Here is a 21,217-nt window from a genome sequence, read left to right on the forward strand (position 1 = left end):
TGAGAAAAGAGAGATGCATCCAAATAAAGTTCTTGGTTTGGCTTTGAGCCTCAGGAGGCTTTTAAAGGTCCAATCTTAGATTCCCTATGAAAATTTTCAGGGGGAAAAAAAAAAAGGAAGGAAAAAGAACTGAAAAAGGCACATATGGCAAATTAATACTCTAGCTGCACCTATGTAAATAATGAAGTCAAATCTAATGAGACTTAGATTTCTTTAAGATTATTTTCGACCAGGGGTGTCTCGGTGACTCAGTTGAAGTGTCCAACTCTTGATTTTGGCTCAGGTCATGATCTTAGGGTTGTAAGATTGTGCCCTGTGTCTGCTTAAGATTCTCTCTCTCTGTCTGCTCCTCCTCCCCGCTCCCTCTTCCCTCTCTAAAACTTAAAAAAAAAAAAAAAAAAAGATTATTTTTGACCAAAAGAAGGGAGATTATAGAAAAAATTGTTTCAGCATAACACTGCATCCTCTATAACATGCCTTTCCAGTTTTATCTTATTCTAGCCCTGTTTATTATCTTTGAGGTATTTTGCAACTCTTTGTAAGCTGTAGATAACTGATGATATGTAAATTCTGTTCTGTCAGTTAATGATTTTAATTAACTTTTTTCCAATGTGGTAAACACAGTTGTGTCTCCATTGGCAATTTGTCTCAACATTCTCTTATTCTGTATAAATTTGCACTATTTTGACTTTTCCTTTCAATCAGTAATAACATGTCCTTGGTTTCCTCACATGAATAAAATAAGTTCTTTAATACGTGTTTATTTTTATATTTGCATAAGTCATATTTTTTCTTTTTCTGAAAATTATCTTTTAACACTTTTTTCAATGATATTGACAATGAATTGAAAATTAGTGACTGAACAGAGTATAGTGCTTGCAATAACTACTATATGGATTATAATACTATCAACAATGTAAAAGCATTTCTTTCTAATGTGATAAGTACTTAAAAATGTTGTAAACTATGTACCTATTAATTAACAAAGAGAAAAAACAAAACTATTATTTCTTGCCGTATTAAAGCCATTTTTCACCTGTTTGTAGCACTAAACAAAGTTGCCTAACGTTCAGGTCAGTAAAGTTACAAGCTAGAGATTAAAAATACATAAGCAAATAAAAAAAACTTGGGATTGAGCTAGTTTTTTGGTAATTAGGTAGATCTTTTTTTTTAATAGTCTTATTAAACCTGGGTATACATATTTTAGACTTTCATTCCCTATTGGTATTTTGGTTTTTGCACACTGAAAACCCATTGATGTGATAAGCCAAATAATGTTTCATCTATAGCATATATGGGTGAGCAAAATTTGCCACCCCAACATGTGTTCCTTTGGCATGTGGATATTTTGGACTGATTATTTTTAAGAAACAGAAGACTCATGAAGAAACTTGACCAAAGCCTCCCAGCCTCCCAACTGCCTAAAAGAATTTAGATAGAGCACCTGTTCCAGGAAGGGAGCTATCACCATAGATAACTATCCTACAGTATGAACTAGATATGGTAAACAGAGAGGAACCTAGCAAGGCCTGTTTTTATCAAAGTCCTCTCTATGTACCATGTTTCTGGATGGCCCAGCCAACATTCCTTTACCAAACATTACTCTCTCCATTCTTCTTGTGAATTGCCTTCCTTCTTTTTGAAGCCATAGACCTCTATGCCCTTCTCCTTAGTCCAGAATGACATATATACTTAATTTTGCCTGTATTTGGAATTGCTCATGTTTATGTAGATTGCGTACACGTACATAATTAAATTTTATTTTCTCCTGTTAATCTGTCTCATGCCCATTTAATTATTTGACCAACCAGAAGAATTTTGAAGGGTACATAATTTTTTTTGTCCCCAGCACATAAAAGAATTAATTTTTGTATTTCTATGAAGAATGAGCTTAGAAATAAAAATTTTATTCTCCCCTTCTGTTCTCCTTTTTTAATCACTGTAACTGGATGAGCATGAAGATTTTGATCACTGACGTGATTTATGCCACAGTTCTTAGAAGGTAAAAGTAGCTAGTTTATTTTATTATTATTTTTTAAAGTGGCTGATTTAAAAGCAAAGGTAGTTTGATCTTACTTAATAACTTTTTTTCATATCTATACTACAGTTACACTAATGTATGAAGTCATTACCCTTTAATGTTTTACAGCCAAATAGGCGTAACAGGCAAATCTTGTAGAAAGGGCTCCTAGTCAGTGTCTGCCCACTAGAATGCCTCTTTGTTTTTAAGACCCAAACATTATGGAACAAAACATGTTTTATATTTTTTCTTTGCATCTTAACATGAGTTTGTTATTCACAGAGTTTGGTTAAGGGCATGCCATTTTAAATAATGGGATGTACACTGGTGGTTAACATTGTGGCATCGAATGTCTAGTTTTTTGGAATGGATGGATCACTGACACCAAATGGGAGTTACCTGTAACCAAGTGCTATGTTTAGAATAGTTCTACAATCTTTAGGTGGAGAAATTGCCTCAAAGAACTATAAAGTGGGATTTTCTAATAACTTCTAATTCATTATGGTTGAGTCAGTAAAGCTATTGCATTATATAAATTGAAGAAACTGATTTTTTTCAGAGATAATGAGAGAAAAAGTTTTAAAATTGACTACTTATTATTTTGATATTATTATTATTGTTAATGTTCTCTTGTAGATTCAAAGGTTTACCCGTGAGTTTTCTAGATCTTTTATTTCAGTTAGGATCTAAAAATCATAGAACTAAGTTATCAGATAAGGCAGACGTTCCTGTAATTAAATAGTGAACTGAATTTGGAGGGGAAAAAATGGCAAAAGCCTCTGAGTATCCTGCATTTTAGAATTAGTGACATAAGATCAAAGCAGAAGTCCACGGCAATGCTCACTGTGTGTGGTAAATGTAATACAGATAAACTTATTTATGGATCCACTGGGAAACCATCATAAAATGATGATCACTTAAAATTAGAATGATTAAATAAATCTGTGTTTCCTTTGGCAATGATTCCTACTAATAGCAGTTCACCCACATGGCAATTTCTTGATTCAGCATTTATTTATAAATAAACCCTGAAGACTCTTACAGCAATAATGATTTTTTCCTCTCTTTTATTTTTAATTTCTTTTGAGGCTATTTTTTTCAAACTTCTTTGGCCACTGCCATTTTCCTCCTTAATTAATTTCATCAGGATATTAAATATACATTTTCTAACACATAAAATGACAACTACTTTCTAATAGGCTGAACATGAACAAGGAGCCACAGCTCTTTTTAAAAAATGAACAAGGAATTGGTTTGAATAAATTGAAATATATCTCATTATAATAGACAAAAAAAATTGTACTGCTAAACTCAGAAAAGTGGGGGTAGTTATCAGAAAGCATGCATTGTTTTTAGCCCTTTAAATGATATATGATTAAACTTAGAGAAGTTTCAGAAGAAAGTAAAGAATTTTACATTTGGGGAAGAAGAAAAGGTGAAGATGAATTGTAAGTTAATGACTTTCAGAAGAAAAGTTGAGGGATATAAAAAAGGCTGGTGAACTTTTCATCTTGTTGCTTAAGAGATAGGCCCATCTTTACAGTTTTAGGCAATAAGTTGCTGCAAGAGGAAATGATTAAATTTAAGAATTAATTTAACTAAAGTCCCCAAGAGTGTACTTTATTAGGAAATCTCTGAAGATTAATACTGATCCATTTATTGTCTTTCATTTTATATTTCAGTCTTGTTTTTGTTCATGCTATGGTCTATGACCATGGTCTGCTTCTTATACTATGCTTATTTCCTTCTATTAATGCTTTTAAGTAAGTATGAATAACAATGATTTTAAAATTTATTTTCTGATAGACTTTTTAGTTTTTCTTATGATCTTAGTTTATTTTGTTTTCTCCTACTTCTCACCTGGATTTCTGTGAACAAGAATAAATCTCTACAGGGGTGCCTGTCTGGCTCAGTCGGTGGAGCATGAGACTCTTGATCTCCAGGTTCTGAGTTCAAGTTCTGTGCTGGGTGTGGAGCCTACTTAAAAAAAAAAAAAAAAAAGAATAAATCTTTACAAAAATTCATGACCAAACAACTCAATGAAGGTATCTAACACAATCTACAATATTTAGTGTCAGACTTTGGCAGCACATCTATGTCATTAGTCAAGATTTCAGATCATAATGGCATATTAACAGCTTGCTGAAAGATCACAATAACATATGTATATAAGTCTCATTGTTTGATAGAAATGAAAACAAGTGTCAATATAATCGTGAGTAGTATTTATGTAGCTTTACTCAGCCATTTATTGAATTGATCAGTTAAGCAGGAGACCATATAATGAATATTTCAGTATTATTTTTCATTCCTCCCTCTTTAGATCTATTGGAGGGCCTAGTAAGGTACTGAAACAGTCATGGCTGCACTATTTTAACACTGTGCTTGCATTCTTGTGTTTTACTTTTCTCTTAAAATAGTTTAGGACACTTCTCAGCATTCTAAAATGTCATCCAACATATCTACAAAGTGTGACAAACATCTGTGATTTCTCATGTTTTTCATACATACTAAGTCTATATTTCCTACTTGGAGAAAGTGGTTTTCTGTGAAGCACTGGGATATTATAACATTACTGTTACATTATTTAAAAGTGTTCATTACTTCTGCTTTGTTCATGAGGGAACTGGAAACTTCAGTAATTACACAAGTATACTACTGATATGTTATCCTAGACCTGCATGTAAATGGCAGTCTGTTAATTTCACAAGGTGCTGAGGGTATTCAGTTACTGGTTGCTCATAAAGACATTAAAGTTAGGTGAACTCAGTTGCACATAACAGCCTCCCCATGGCCTCATTTGCTTCTGATGTGGTACAGTGAAATACATTCATCTAATTCCATTTAAAATATATTAGCAAAAGTGGAGAGAAAATAAAGAAAATGGAATGTAGACTTTAAGTGGTCTACTCAAGAATATAACATTCTTACTCTAGTAAAATACATCATTCTTACTCTAGTAAAATACATACATGTTTAGTGTGAAATGATAAGCAGTTAGGACAAAAACTAATTCTTGAACCAAATCTGAATAAGCTGAGTTATAAAATACTGTGATTCACATCTCCTTTCTGGATTCTCTCCAAAAGAGGAGGAATGGTTGACCTACCAATTTGTACAGATATGTACATTATTCTTAACTTGGCAAGACCAAAATGTAAAACAAAATAGTGACAATACCTAATAATGTGAAATACTGAAAACCTAACATATTGGTTATTATAGTATGTTTGTGAGAAATCACTGTACCCACTAAAATAATAATCACTTGTGTAAGTCTTTGTATATACTGAGAAAATTTTCCTAAAAATGTATTGACTTATTTTCAAAGTTATAATCTGCATGGCCTCTAGGCAAAGAGTTTTGAAGAGATCCCTAAATCATATTGACCGTGATTGTCACCTGCTGCCAAACCCAACAGTCACTGATAGCTTCTCTAATTTCAAGGCTGTCAAACACATTAAATGACAGCATGGTTGAATGTTTTCCCAATGATCACATTTGTATAAATATCTTTTGGAAAAACTTAGAACTTGAACATTTAATATGATGTAAGTAGTTTACCTATAATAGTTTCTTTACTTGTAACCATTTTGAGTTATATGAAAATTTCATAAATATTAGGCATGAGAAATCACTTTAACACTGACAAATGACAGTATCCATTATATTCATTAATGTTTTAAATTTTAACCATCAATGTATATATACATATATACTTTATATAAAGTATATTATATATTTTTAATATACTCATTATCTTTACTTAACTTTTAAGTTATATTGCTTTCAAATTTCTCTTAAAAACATTTCATGTCAAGCTGACTGTCCCCAAATTTGGCTACAAAAAGCAAACTTGAAGCTTCTAGCAGAGATTATTGGCTTCACTTAAATGGATATTTTAGCTTTACAAATATAGATGATGCAAATTTACTACAATATCTATAATAGCCTTTACAATGGATGCTTAGACTACAAATAAAAATAAACAACTATATTATATATGTGAATTTTTACATGAGAATAAGCACTTCTGGTACAAAAGTACTTTGACTGGTACTGAGCTATATTACAACAAATATAAGGGCTGATACCTGAAATTTTGCTGTTGCTAACACTTTAAGTCAGGGTCGTATATGCTTTATCCCATGGAATACTTCTTTGGTTCTAGATACCCATTTCTCTGCCCCATTTTTTTTTAAAGATTTTATTCATTTATTTGAGAGAGAGAAGGAGAGCATGAGCAGGAGGGAGAGGGAGAGAGAGAATCTGAAGTAGACTCCACACTGAGCACAGCCCCCAACATGAGCTCTGTCCCAGGACCATGAGATCATGACCTGAGCCAAAACCAGGAGTCGGCTGCTCAACTGACTGAGCCACCCAGGGGCCCCTCCCTCCCCACATTTTGTCATCTGTGAAATGTCATGCTGTATATTCCAATTGATTGATTTTGGTTTTTAAATTTTTTTTTCTTAGTGGCACATAAAAAATGGCATTATCTTAAATTGATGCTGTCTTAGATTGTAGGAAATACAATAGTGCATTACCAGAGGCAAATTAAGTTAGGAATATGATGGAAGATAAAGAGGGAAACTATAAAATAACCTCTGGTTTGTTAGTTTGTTCTATATTCAACTGCTTCTGAGTCAGGTCTTAATCTTATTAAATATGCTTTTTGTATTTCAGATTATCTACCACCATCCTCCAGCTCAACTTTAAATTTGGGCTATTTTTTTTTCTACTGTCTTTTATTTATTTTTTTAAGATTTTTATTTATTTATTTGACAGAGAGAGAGACAGCGAGAGACGGAACACAAGCAGGGGGAGTAGGGGAGGAGAAGCAGGCTTCCTGCTGAGCAGGGAACCCGATGTGGGGCTGGATCCCAGGACCCTGGGATCATGACCTGAGCCCAAGGCAGAGGCTTAACAACTGAGCCACCGAGGCGCCCCTCCTACTGTCTTTTAAAAAATACTCAGAAAATGATCAGCAACCATGTATATTTAGGAACCAACTAGAAGAAAAGATTATTATTAACTTAATGATCAAAAGGATTCTTCAAAAATTGAACTACTCTATTTTAGATGTAACTAGGTGAATACTAAATATAAAATGAAAGAGGAAACATCAAAGTATATATACAAACACAAAAATATAAAAAAAAATTTTCTCAAGAAAGTAAAAATTGGCTCAAGAATTTTTTTTTTTTTTTTGGCTGAGTTTTAGAAACTATAAAACTCTTTCCCAAATTTTTATCCTGGCTATATCAAGGTTTTAAAGGCATACTTTTCAGTGGATGTGTGCATCTCGACACACACTGTCTCCATTTCATTTTATTTCTGTTAGAAAGCAAGCAAGGGAAAGAACCTGAAGATTAAAAAAAAGAATCTTTGTGGGCTAGAGTTCTTTGTGTCCTTCACACTAGTTGGTGTAAGACAGCCTGGACAATATGTATATAAGGGTGAAATAGGTAGCAATGGAGGCAGAAAATGCTAAAGAACAGCAAAAATGACACTTAAAATAGAAAATTGGCCTGGGTGTAGTGCCTTGCATGTGAGTGTTCAACAAATCATTGGTGAATGATTGCCTACATGAGTGAAATAAGGGATAAGAATGATTCTTTCATACTATGCAATTACATATACCATGAAGAGTAAATATTTTAATACAAATAAGACAAATTCCAAGTCCTGTTTAGTCTGTCTTGTTGACACACATTTGTTCTGTGATTAAAATGTTCATGTGCTTGTATGCCCTTCCATCTGTGAGTGTTTTGTTTACATGTGAGGATCCTAGAGGGTAGAGACTATGTTTATCTAAATTAATTTTATCCCATTCCATGCCAAAGTGCATACTTATGATAGCATATTGATAATATTAATGAGAATACTGTAAATCCAGTGAGGGACTCAAAACAAAAGATGTGAGCAGCTAAAAAGCATTTGTGACTTTGGTTTTTCCAAATGCCTTTTTCATTTTTTTCTCAGGCTATTGATATAGGCAACACAATATTTTTAAGATGCAATTTTAAATCTTTTTGCAATGCAGTCCTACTTTGTTTTCTCTGCCTCTGTGCCACTCTCCACTCTTGGTTTCCAATGTGTTTACCTGCCACTAAATGCCATCTTGTTATAATTCAGATTTTCTTAAACTTGAAAAATCTAGCTCTCTTTTAAAGGAAAAAAAAATTCTCCTAGATATGCAGAGTTGACTTAATTATTTTATTATGAAGTTACTTAAATGCATATAGGTATATAAAACTAGATTTAGATTCCTTATTTTCATAGCTCTTATGGAAATATAAAACCCAAAGAAGTTTTTAAATTAAATATAAACAAAAGAATAAAACCAATAAAATAAAAATAAAATAATTAATATGATGTGGTTTTGCCAATTTGGAATTAGAGTAGAAAAACAGCATGAACTTTTGTTTTACCTTACCTCTATAACTTTTATTTTTTACTCCAGTATTACTAACGGAGACTGACTGTTCGCATAATGAATGGTATTAATGATTTCAAAACTTGTTTGCTAGTTTAGGTTAAGCAATAGTTTAGATTAGGAATTAAGTTCATAATTAATGAGACATCATCCAATACTTCTGTCTTTTTGCAATTTCAAAGATAAGGTCACCATTTTGCATTACTCAAATGTTCATTTAAAACCTAACCTAATACAATTGAAATTGGAATCTAGAACAGAAATTGATTTCTTTGCATATACTTATTATAGAATACTACTAGCGTAATCTTTCAAATTAGCACATTCAAAGATAGCTTCTTAGTGATACTTATGGAACAGGTTCTCTTGGGTTTGGCATACCACTACAGGCATAATTGACTTGTAATGTGTTGACTCAATTTTGCCACCAGTTTTCCTTAATATATATTCATATATATATTTAGTATATAATAGTATACTTAACTCACAAGTGTTACAAGAGTTGGGAAAAGATTTTATGGGAGTATAAAATCAAAATAAATTACTTCCAAATTAAGGCAACTTGGATTGTTCAGGGAAAGGGTAGAATTTAAATAGCGACTTTTTTTTTTTTCTTAAGAATGCATGGTTTGGATATTGATAAATTGGAGTAAATTTGGAGAACTAAGTCACAAGTAGAAAAATTCACGCGTTATATAAGGAACAGTAAATAATTCAATTTGTCCAATCTCAGTGTTTGAACAATATTTTAGAAACAAAATATTTTGTAAATTCGTTCCTTTACTTTCTCCAGGCATGTGGTTGAGTTCAGATGCATAGAGAGACTCACTGAAAGCTGTATCAAGCATGTGATTCTCTAGAAAGGAATGCCTCTTGGATTCACTGTCTTGCCTGGTTCAAACTACCCCAAATCCAATCCTTTCTCTTAATTCCCTAAGTATTTGGCTTCCCATCAGGTCCTTCCTTTTATGTTTACCTTGTTTGGATTTGGCAATGAAAATCTGAACTCTACCTTGGCACCCACCCAGAAACCCCATGAGACAATGCCACTGGTAAGCCTCCTTTTACTCTATTCACCACCAAGTCAACTAGAACTATGTTTGTCCAATTCCTCAGTTTTCTGCACATTTGAAGAAAGAGAGACTCATCAAAGAATTTTGGTGGAAGTAAATTTTAAGGGAAAATCAAAAATATCTTTATAGTTTTGATTTGATCTATCCTGACTAGACAAACCACATTAACCATGACAACAAAATGACAGAGTATAGGTACTGGAGATTTGCAAAGAAATTCTGAGCTAGTTATGGTTATAAGATTTGCAAAACCGGTTAAAGAATAGACAATAGTAATCCCTTGTTTTCAATAGGGTTTTAATAAATGAATGGTAGTATATACCAGGCTACACTACTTTGGGAGCCTTCCATATTTCAAAATCTATTAAATAACTAGAAAGAACCACATATTACTGTCTTCAAAGTATTTGTTGTGTCCCCATCCCATGGGCAGTACCCGTCCATATGAGGCAACAGGCATTTTGTGTTACATTATGGCCACATTGCTCACTGCTCTTGTATGATTCACACAGAGAAAGAATGTTTTAAATTGAAGTTCCACATAATAAATACATGACAAGGCATGCACTGAAGTTTGCTTTTATATCTCAGAACTATCTGCTCTCAAACTAGATAGCTAACTTAGGATATGGCAGATATAGAGATGGGTCAGTCTTTGAGTGGATGTAGGAGGTGAGATGTAATAAGTAAACTAAGTCAACTGGCAAGTGATGATCCATAGTGCTGTTTCAAATAAAAATTTATCTCGGCATTTAGGAAGAACTTACTCAGGGAATGGCCAATTTAGTTTCCACCAGTGTGTCTCACTGTGTCTCATTAATGGCCTCAGTATTATTTAAGGGAATGGGAGCAAGATTGTAGACTCTAAAATTTCTTTCACTAGAGCCAGTGAAGCAAGAAAAAATCCTTTGTTTTTTCTTTATTTTTCCTCTTTATGGGGTTGCTCTTTTCTTCCTTTAGCATTTAAAAGAAAAATGGTTACATTTTTATCCTGGGTCACATGCTTGTGGATTATAGTGTCAAATACATAAATTTTAAAAATACATAAATATGAAGTTACAATGGCAGGCACCCAAGTGTCTACATTTGGTTGCTTCAGGCTGAGCTTTGCAATTTACATTTTCTAGACAAAAAAAAAAAAAAAAAGCCAATCAAGATTAATTTTTGTTATTTCTGACAGAAAGTTCTTCAAAAGCTGTTGATAACTGCAAAAATGTTCACTGGGAATTTCAGTAAGTTTGTTCAAGATAAATACTTGTATCATTATACCTTTGTCAGCTTTAAAAATATTTTCTGTTAGTTTCCCAGAGGAAAAATTATAATTTTCATACAAGTAATGGGATTCATTTTTATCCAGATAATTGGAAAACCAATTGTCTGGCAAATGTTTCCTAGAATCTAGCAGAGAAGTATTTATTTTTAAAAGAAATTATACAAATATACCTTAAAGGTTTTTAGGGTAGAAAGGGGGTTAATAATGAAGGTATTCTAGGGAATTACTCTAAACTTATGTAAAGTCACATTTATGAGTAAGGAAAAAGGACTCCTGTACACAATCTCTATGACTGTAGTGGTCAGAAAGTAGAGGAAGTAAACCGTATTTGATGTCTCAACATTATTCCATGATTGATAAAATCTTTCTCCAGGTATAATAAGTTAATTAGTAAGGTTAATCTTGAACTATGTCTCCTCACTAGATCCGTCTCTTGCCATTTAACCTACCTATTATTATATTACTTTTTTTTATAGTTTTGCTTTTGCATAAAGAGTTTCCTCTTTTGTTTTTTGTTTTTCCTCCACTTGGCAAACTTATTCCAATGTGATGATTCAACTCAAATGGCTCTTCCTTTGTTAGGCATCAGCTAACATGCCCAGGTAGGCTTGGAGGGAACTTCCTCCTGGCTCTTTTGCTATTCTGTTTATATCTCTAATGCAGTAGTTATCTTCTTATATTATAATTTACCTGTTTGCATGCCCCTCCACTGTCTTTAAAATGTGACACTCCTTCAGACCAACAGAATAATGTATTCATTGCAATATCACTGGCACTGGATATGGTGCTTGGCAGTTCTAAAAGGCATTTAGAAATGGCTTAGACTAAATTGATACATAACTAACAAGGAAATACTACTCAGATACTTTTAAACTAGAGGAACATATATAAAATTAAAAGTGAAAGAATCAGAAAGGGAAAGGTGAATATAATAAGCTGTGATAAGAAAAACAATTCAAGATTAAAGTTTCATTAATTTTTTAAAGAGTTTAAATCCTTTCTGGAACAAAACAAAACAATGTTCAGTCTGTATATGTGTTGAGAGGGAGACAGAAAAACAGAATTTTAAACATCCAGCTTTGAGTTTGGAGGAAATGAGAGAAAGAGATCGTGAGAAGCAATGCTTGCTTTTTCTAACTCTAAACTAGGTAACATCTTCCCTCTACCTCACCCGTCTATCCACTTCAAAAAACATGCAAACATGGAATTAAAAATCTTTTCTTAGAGGAAAAACTTGCTAACCAAAGATGGGTTGATAACATTCCTCTGGAGCTCTGCTCTATTACAAAGATGTATTTGCTGTGTTTAATATAATTGTGCTTTAAATGAATTACTTATTTTTTTTAAATGCGCAACAATTATCAGCTTCTGTGTCATGTTAACCTCTTTTTCACTGTTTATTTCATCCCATGCTTTTTCTTTTTTTTTTTTTTTAAGATTTTATTTATTTGACACAGAGAGAGGGAACACAAGCAGGGGGAGTGGGAGAGGGAGAAGCAGGCTTCCCGCCGAGCAGGGAGCCCGACGACGCAGGGCTCGATCCCAGGACCCTGGGATCATGACCCAAGCCGAAGGCAGACGCTTAACGACTGAGCCACCCAGGTGCCCCCATCCCATGCTTTTTCAAGCCAAGTTTTTAATATGGCATTTTAAACATAGGAGGTTGCATTAATTTGAACTTCCACAGCACAGGAATTTGAGGTACATTCATTCTAGGCTATAGTATCAAGTGAAGACTTGTGTTAGTATCTTAGCAGATTCTTTTAACTCTAAAATTGTTAAGGTAAAGATTTATTTTTAAAGAAAATTTCTTCAAATGCACATGTGCATTTCTGTGCACTTCTGTGACTAGGAGACCGAGATTAAATATTCTGGTTTCCAATCTCTCCATCTTATTAAGAGGTCCAGGGAGCCTTTGTACAGAAATATTTTCTATTTTAATTGTACTCTCAGAACACATTACATGGGGCATAATGTATAATAAGGGGAAACTAATTTTATATTCCTATAATCTAAAGTTCTTTTGTTCCTCTTCCATGACATGGCTTTGAATTGATTTTGAAGTCTTATTTCTGGAGTTGCAAATTTTATTGGATGACTCTGTACGATCTTTCAGAATCACACTCCAACTATTTCTTTCTAATTTTAATCTTTTGAGCTTCCTGTTAGTTGAGATGATGGCTTGGTCGTAATGGGAGCACATTTATAGATGAAATACTATGAATACTCCTTCTTTCCAAAGTTTTATCATATGTTTTATCACAACATCTTGGAAGCAATTCATATAGTGATTTTGCACGTAAGCTATGAGGGTAATGAAAGGAAACTATCTTAGACTTTAATTATTTATTTTTACATAAGTCTGGGAAGATTTTTTTCCTCATTGGAAATAACTTCACTTGATTAAATAAAGTGGATTTTTAGTAGATTCTGTTAATGTGTTTTACATACATTGATGCCTCTGACAGATAGATTTGGTTAAAATACAAGGCTTCCAAACGTCATATGCAAGATGATCTTTGTAGTTTCATTTTTAGAAAATTTATTTTGTTGTGCACCTGGGTGGCTCAGTCGTTAAGCATTTGCCTTTGGCTCAGGTCATGATCCCGGAGTCCTGAGATCGAGCCCTGCATGGGGCTCTGCTCAGCAAGAAGCCTGCTTCTCCCTCTCACACTCCCCCTGCTTGTGTTCCCTTTCTCACTGTCTCTCTGTCAAATAAATAAATAAAATCTTAAAAAAAAAAATAGAAAATTTATTTTGTGTAAAAATTTCTTATTTTGTGTTCTAAGAAAACCTCCAAAAGATACCTAATATATAATATATAATACACACATACCTTTTTTAAGGACCACATAACAAATATTATACACAAAATTAATAATGGATAATATAATAGTTACATTGTCTAGGAATTAAAAATGAATGTGTATGAAATAATATAGATAGTAAAATACAGAACAACTGGCTAACAGCAAAGAAGAAATGAAATAAAAAGATGTTGCCAGGAGTTGGACAACTAACTATATCATATTTGATTAGATGATATGATCTCTAACTGCCCTTCATTCTATTATAGGTCCGAAAAAGAGAGTTATTTTCAAGAGGAAACTTTAAAAAATGAGAAATTTAAACAAGTATGTACTAATTCATTTTTAAAGAATTATATCAACTATATTTTCATTTATCTAATTGTTTCACTTCCCTGATATGAAACCAGATTCAGGAAATATGAGTCGTGTTGCCTGATACTCCTTCTTGTGCATTACTATCTGCAGGGAGACCAGTCCCACAGTTGTGAGCATATAAAGCTCAAGCAGTAGTTGTTGACAACCTCTTCCTGCAAGAACATGTGATTCTCAAATGGAAATGACTTAAAATTAAGCTTTCTCTTTTTTGAAAACTTGGAAAACATAAAACTCCTTTATGAACTTTAAAATGGAAATATATTTATTGTCTAACTAATGGAGCAAAGACAAAGATGATTCTTTTATCTTTTATTTGCTATGAATTCTTTATGTTAAATACTCTATTGGATGCCAGTAAATCTTGAAGTCTGTGATAGACTTTTCCTGCAAACTAGCATTGGTCATTATTCATTTACTCATTAATTTATTCAACTGCCTCTTTTTTTTTTTTTTGACCACTTTAGTGACACTGATTATACACAAATCCACCATTCTTGATCACTATTTTTTTTAATATTTATTTATTTGATAGAGAGAAACACAGCAAGAGAGGGAACACAAGCAGGGGGAGTGGGAGAGGGAGAGGCAGGCTTCCGGCCAAGCAGGGAGCCTGATGCAGGGCTCCCTCCCAGGACCCTGGGATCATGACCTGAGCCAAAGGCAGACGCTTAACGACTGAGCCACCCAGCGCCCCTCTTGATCACTATTTTATCTGAACTCAGAGCCCACAAAGGCAGGCAGATATGAAAACAAATAATGATGAGATAATATAAAAGTTCCTGAGCACATAAACATAGCATGGAAGGTACTAATTGAACTCAGGAAGCAGTTACTCCATCTGCCCTTGGATAAATGAAGAGAGCTTCACAGATGAGAGGATACAGAGCTGAGCCTAAAATAATACAAGTTTTCCCGGATGTGCTTTTAAGGAGAGGTGAGTTCTAGTCCTGTAGATTTATTTTCAAAGTAGAGATGTGTTTTTGATTTTTCTGATGTAATTTTATTAGTCTAGACAGCACAAGTAACTCCCTAAGCAGTGAATTTGAATAAACTGTGTTATAGAAGTTGAAGGAAGAGGTGCTATGTGGTATGTGCAATGGAGACCTCCACCTAGACACTTTCTTTTCAAAACTTTGATTACAGTTTCACAGTGTTAGGACACAGATGAGGGGTTTTCTCATTGCCTCAGTGAGCTGCATGGCTCCATTTTAAACCATACACCAGTTAGGCTGCTCCTCTCATACACCTTCTCCTGTTTCTATCTTTAGATACATGTACTTAGTAAATATAGAAAGACTTTATTGTAACTGCAACTCTGAAGGTCATAAAAGTGGGATTTATTGAGCAAGTAGTTTGGTGGTGTATAAAAATGCAGTCCACACAGTATCAGGCATCAAGTATTTAAAGTTATTCGCCCACCCGATATTAATTTGTTGGGCAGTGTTGGGATACGATGGTAATAGAGAAAATGTTAATGTCATCCTGAAAATATGATTGTGTCATCACTGTCTGCTTTAAGAAGAATTATTTCAGGGGTGCCTGGGTGGCTCAGTCGGTTAAGTGGCCTCCTCTTAATTTTGGCTCAAGGTCCAGGGATCCATTCCCCTGTCAGGCTCTGCACTCAGCAGAGAGTCTGCTTTGGATTCTCTCTTTCCCTCTCCCTCTGCCCCTCCCCACTGCTCTCTCTCTCTCTCTCTCTAAAATAAGTAAATAAATCTTTAAAAAAAATTATTTCAGTCCAAATTAAAAAAAAACTGCAATATTGGGCTTTCAAAGCCCCTTTTTTCACATTTAAGGAAAATGCTGACCTCCTAGGAAAATTGGAGTTGTCAGAGAATAAAAACACAAAGATCATATCAGAGAGACAGAGAAAGAATTTCGACAGCCAGAATCACCTCTTTGCACAATGTAATGGAAAAATCCAAAGCTGACAGAGGGTATCAATCAATTCTTAAAAACATACCAGTGTAAACAGAAACTATAATGAATCTAGAAAGACTGAAGCAGAAGGCCAGGAATCTATATAGTTAAGGATATTTCCTTGATTTTCCTTTATCAGATTACATAGGTTTCCTAAATTTGTATATTGGGAAGACTATTGTATTCTCTGTTTTGTTTTTTTTTTTTATTGAAGTATAACTGACATACAATATCCTATTAGTTTGAGATGTATATCATAGTGATTTGATATTTTTATGCATTATGAAATCATCCCCCAATAAGTCTAGTTACCATGTCATCATATAAAGTTATTAAATATTATTGCCTATATTCCCTGTGCAGACTATTATATTCTATAAGTCTATAATTACTTCCTAAATATATTTTGTGCATTTTCCAATATTAGTGAGGCCATAAATGCATTCATATTTTTCTTCAAATTCTTGGTTACTTTTTCACCAGCAATATCTAAAATGAGTATTTAATGAGATCATAAGAGATACTGAAAAATATGCACATATTGTAAGAGTTCAATGGATTTTTGCAAAATGAACACACCTATGTAACCTACATACAGATCAAGAAACAGAACCGTAACAGTACCTTGAAACTACTCTCAATGTATGATTCAAGTCACTTTCCTCTTTCCCAAGGTAACTGCTATATTGACTTCTAATATCATAATTTTGTACATATATGAACTTGATATAAATTAGAATCATACAGAGTATACATTTTTGCATATGACTTCTTTCATTCAACTCCACGTTTGAGATTCATTCATGTTTTTGTATGTATAAATTCATACTGTTCTAAACATCATTAACTTCATGGTAATTATTTTATCTCTTCTAGAACTCAGTTTGACTACAAATAGGAGCATCTTTTTCTGTGCATTATATAAAGCCATTAGCTTAAAAAACTAAGAGGTAAGTAAAGCCTTGAGATGTCAGGTTATCTTGAAAATAAAGTTGTACTACTTGTATTATTCATTGGCTAGTTAATATTTATTAAGGACTCAGTTTCCTTATTATTTCTGTATTTTGGATAAATTAAGCTATTTTGCATATACATCAATTTTCTCTTAAGTTTTATGGGAATTCTTATATTTGAGACAGCCATCATATAACCTAACCCTGTACCAGTTATTTTATTTCAGCTTTAAGTAATATTAGCTATTATGGCCCCAAAGAGCAAAATGTTATATAGTTTTAATTTTTGGTATAGATTTGGAAGTGACTCCTTATAAACTTGGGTGAGTTTTGGTGCCCCTGGTCCAGCAAAAGAGTCAATAAAAAATGACAGAGCAAAATGGTAAGCTCTGTACCAAACTGATGAAAAGCTCACCAAGTCCTCCTCAAGAAAGCAATAAAATTTCTCAGTGCTAATGGCTTTAAAGGTCATCAAAGCACTTAAGTGCTCAAAGATGTAGTGCTCACTATCTCCAAGCCCACTAGTACTTAGCTCATATTAGGAAAATTGGTTGAATAGTATTCTTTTTCACTGCAAGTTTTATTAGGCCATCTAATGGACAATGATGGAAATTTATATATTTAAAAGGAATGTGAGGATACTCCTGGACACCAAGCCCCAGGTCAAATAAATAATATGTAACCAGAAGAAATGATTATCAAAGGTACTAGAAGCAGTCTTGATATCTAAAATGGTTAATTGCATAGGATTTTCATAACATTAGCAAAATGTGACAAAATTATTTACAAGTGGGAAGTCACAAGACACTAAGAAAAATACAAATACCTATTTCATTTTTGGAATATATTTAGATTGCCTGTTTACTAAATACAGAACACCATTCCTTTCCACGATGTTAAAATAGAAGAATCCTGAACTTAAAATAAAGTGAATAAACCCTGAGGATTTGGTGTGAGAAATCCAGTGTAAGAAAGCTAGTCTACTGTTTCTGCTATGTGTAAATTGTAGTGTTTCAAATTAGGGATGCAAAGGAAATTTTCATTTCTTTAGGTAACTTACAGAGATTTTGAGCATAATCACATTTGGAAATAGAATCTAGTTATTCGAACCCATGTTAATCTTAAATGAATTTTAGGAAATCTGGAGGAACAAAGTTGGAGTGGAGTAAAATTGTGGTGGTCAAATGTTTACTATGATGGCATTTTACTGATCCTAGAGTATCACATCCAGAAATGATACTGTTTATGCAGTATCTTTTCTAAGCATTCTTCCTCAGTGGTCATAAGTTTTTTTGTTGTTTTGTTTTTTTGTTTTTTGGCATGGAGCAAGGCTATCTAGTTTTTCTTTCTTCTTTTTTTTTTTTCTTTTAGTTTTTGATGTAGTATTCCAGGATTCCAGTGGTCATAAGTTTAAAAGAACTTCATAAAAAAAAAATACTGATAATGAAAAAAGGACATTCTTTTCTGGACTTTAAATACTAGAGATAAATAAAACACTTCTAAAAGTAGAGATTTGAGAGCAAGTGTTTAAATCAGGAAGATGACAAGAAAAATCATCATGAGCTTTAAACAAATAAGAAGTAAATATAAGAGTCTTTCCAGGAGGCTACCATTGCTGAATCTTTTGTCAATTAAGGCAAAGAAAAACAACTTGAAAGTACAGAGTCAAGTTTTATCTAGGTGGTGACTGATTAACTGTCAAGGTTTACTCAAGAAGTGTCTGTGGAATACAATTATTTTATTTAAATTTAACCTAAGTTATATGTCTATCATCTATGTATCTATCAATTAATTCATTCATTTATTCTTTTTTTCAAGCAACTGCATACTTGCCATGTGCTAGACACTCTTGTAGGTATTGGAGAATAAAAGTAAGCAAAACAGCTAAAGGCCTGATCTCAAGGCTTTTATTTAGTGTAACTAAACAAAGAAACAAATGTATAATATACTTTTATGTAGTTACTATAATGTCTGTAATTTTTAAAAGCTGGAATGGGCAGTGTCATGTATGTGCTAGCTTGTTCAAGCCTTAATTCTAGGGCAGGGCATTGCTGCAAATGAAATATTATACTCCAGGAATTGTCAGAGAGGCAGAATACGAAGTATAGAGGCAATTACTAACAGGGGTTTTGTTACTGATATCTTCATAAATACTTCATGCTTTAGTACAGGCTTTTATTGATGAAATTAAAGGTATTAAAGATGTTCGATTGGGCTAAAATATTTTAGAAACCCACACTCTTATACTCTGGGATAAGAATACAGCAAACTCTGTATCTTTTGCCTTAGAGATAAGGCCAAAAACTTGGTCTATAAATTGTCTTCTGTCTAACCTCTGATTGGGTGGATTTCTAGTTGCCTGATGCTAACAATAAGAGTAACTAATCTTGCTTAAAAGTAATCCTGCCTGCTTAAGATGAGGCTTTAATAAAAGGCAGATATCAGATTACCTAATAGGACAGAGAGCTGTCACTTCATGGCTTTACAGAACAATTTATAAATGGTTTTGGTGCTTGCTTACAAGTAAATGTTTAATAAATCTTTGGATAAGTGGCAGAATTTAGTCTAAAAATGCTTTCATTATACTGTAATAGTAAGGTTATGAGGGAGTACTTTATTTTCTTGTAACTACTTTTGGTGGCTACTATTATGCATCACAAAGAATGCCAGAGTTTGTATGACCAAAATAAATCTCAGTAAGTTCATAAAAGTAGTGAAGTATTCTAAAGAAACATAAAACAAGGTAAGGTGAGTGTAACTAGGGTGCATATGAGAAGATGATGTTATAATGCAGTCCAGAAAGTCCTTACTGAGAAAATGACATCTGGACAGAAACTTGATTAAAGTGAGTGAGTGAGACCTATGGAGATAGATGAAACAAACTCAGGGCAGAGGGAACAGCAAATTTAAAAGCACTGAGATGAAAACAACTATACATATTCAAGAAACACTGTGAAGACCAGACAGTTCAGGCAGGATGAGTTGTGAGGAAAACATTAGGAGAGAAGGTCAGGGAAATAAACAGGGGTCAGATCATATAGAGTCTTGTTGACCATAAGGTTTGTTTTTACTCTGAATAAATGACAGGTCATTGGAGGAATCTAAACAGGAAGGTATTCTTACCTAACTTATATTTAAAAATTATCTCTCTGGTCATTGTGTGCCGAACAGTTTTTGAAATAGCAAGAGTAAAAGCCATGAGACCAGAAAGGAAACTATTGTAGTAATGCAGGCAAGAGGTCATGCAGGCTTGGCATACTATAATAATGGAGGTAATAAGATTGAACATATCGGGGATACATGTTTAGGTATCCAATAGGACTTCTTATTGGATTAATGTAGGATATGAAGAAAGTTGTAGAATGTGAAGGAAAAAAAAGGTGCTGGAAAGTTGGAATATTATTGCAATAAGAATTTATTATTTGGGGGGTATGTTTCTAGATGAAGCCATCAGGGTTACATGCAGAATATGGAAAAGAGAAAATAATCAATGATGAAATTGCATTTCTGGCTATGGTGGTCTAAGTGGTACGGATCAACATTCCTGCTGGGAGAAACTACAAAGGCCAGAAATATATAAAAAGAAAACAATTATTTGAAAATCACACAGTAAGAAATCACACAGCGAGTAATTGTAGGCCAAGATCTGGAAAAGAAGAGAAATCTAGAGGATTAAGTCCAGTTTGGGGGCCATTTTTCTCTATAAAGTGATGACCATTCTCAAAGCAACATCAAAGAGCCTGAAAAGCTAAGCAGATCTTCAGACACAGACTGGGAAACTCTTATGGAGAGTTCAAAATCCACAAAAAAGCATGGGCCCAGATGAACATCCTAGGCTTTCAATTAGGACTTCAAAAGGCTTCAAGTTGGGGGTGCCTGGGTGTCTCAGTCGGTTAAGCATCTGCCTTTGGCTCAGGTCATGAACCCCGGGGTCCTGGGATCGAGCCCCATATCGGGCTCCCTACTCAGTGAAGAGCCTGTTTCTCCCTCTTTCTTTGTCCCTCCCCCGTTCGTGCTCTCTCTCTCTCTCACTCACTCACTCACTCTTGCTCTATTCCAAATAAATAAATAAAATCTTAAAAAAGAAAAAAGCCTCAAGTTGGAGGAACAACAAACAGAAAACAGCCCAACCCAACTTTGAATATTTTCAATTAAATAAAGGTGATCACTGAAGATGGCTATTGCCTATAGTCTAGATTTCAAGAAGAAAACAAAATAAAACAAAACAGAAACCCAACTGATACTAGAGCTCCTAATCAACTTTACAATTTTTCATATATAATGTTCATTTAATCAATAATAACTAGCCATAGAAGGCAAAATAAAACTGAAAAAGCAAGATAAAAAGAAGACA

This window comes from Halichoerus grypus, chromosome 5, assembly GCF_964656455.1.
Source record: "Halichoerus grypus chromosome 5, mHalGry1.hap1.1, whole genome shotgun sequence".
NCBI classification, from domain to species: Eukaryota; Metazoa; Chordata; class Mammalia; order Carnivora; family Phocidae; genus Halichoerus; species Halichoerus grypus.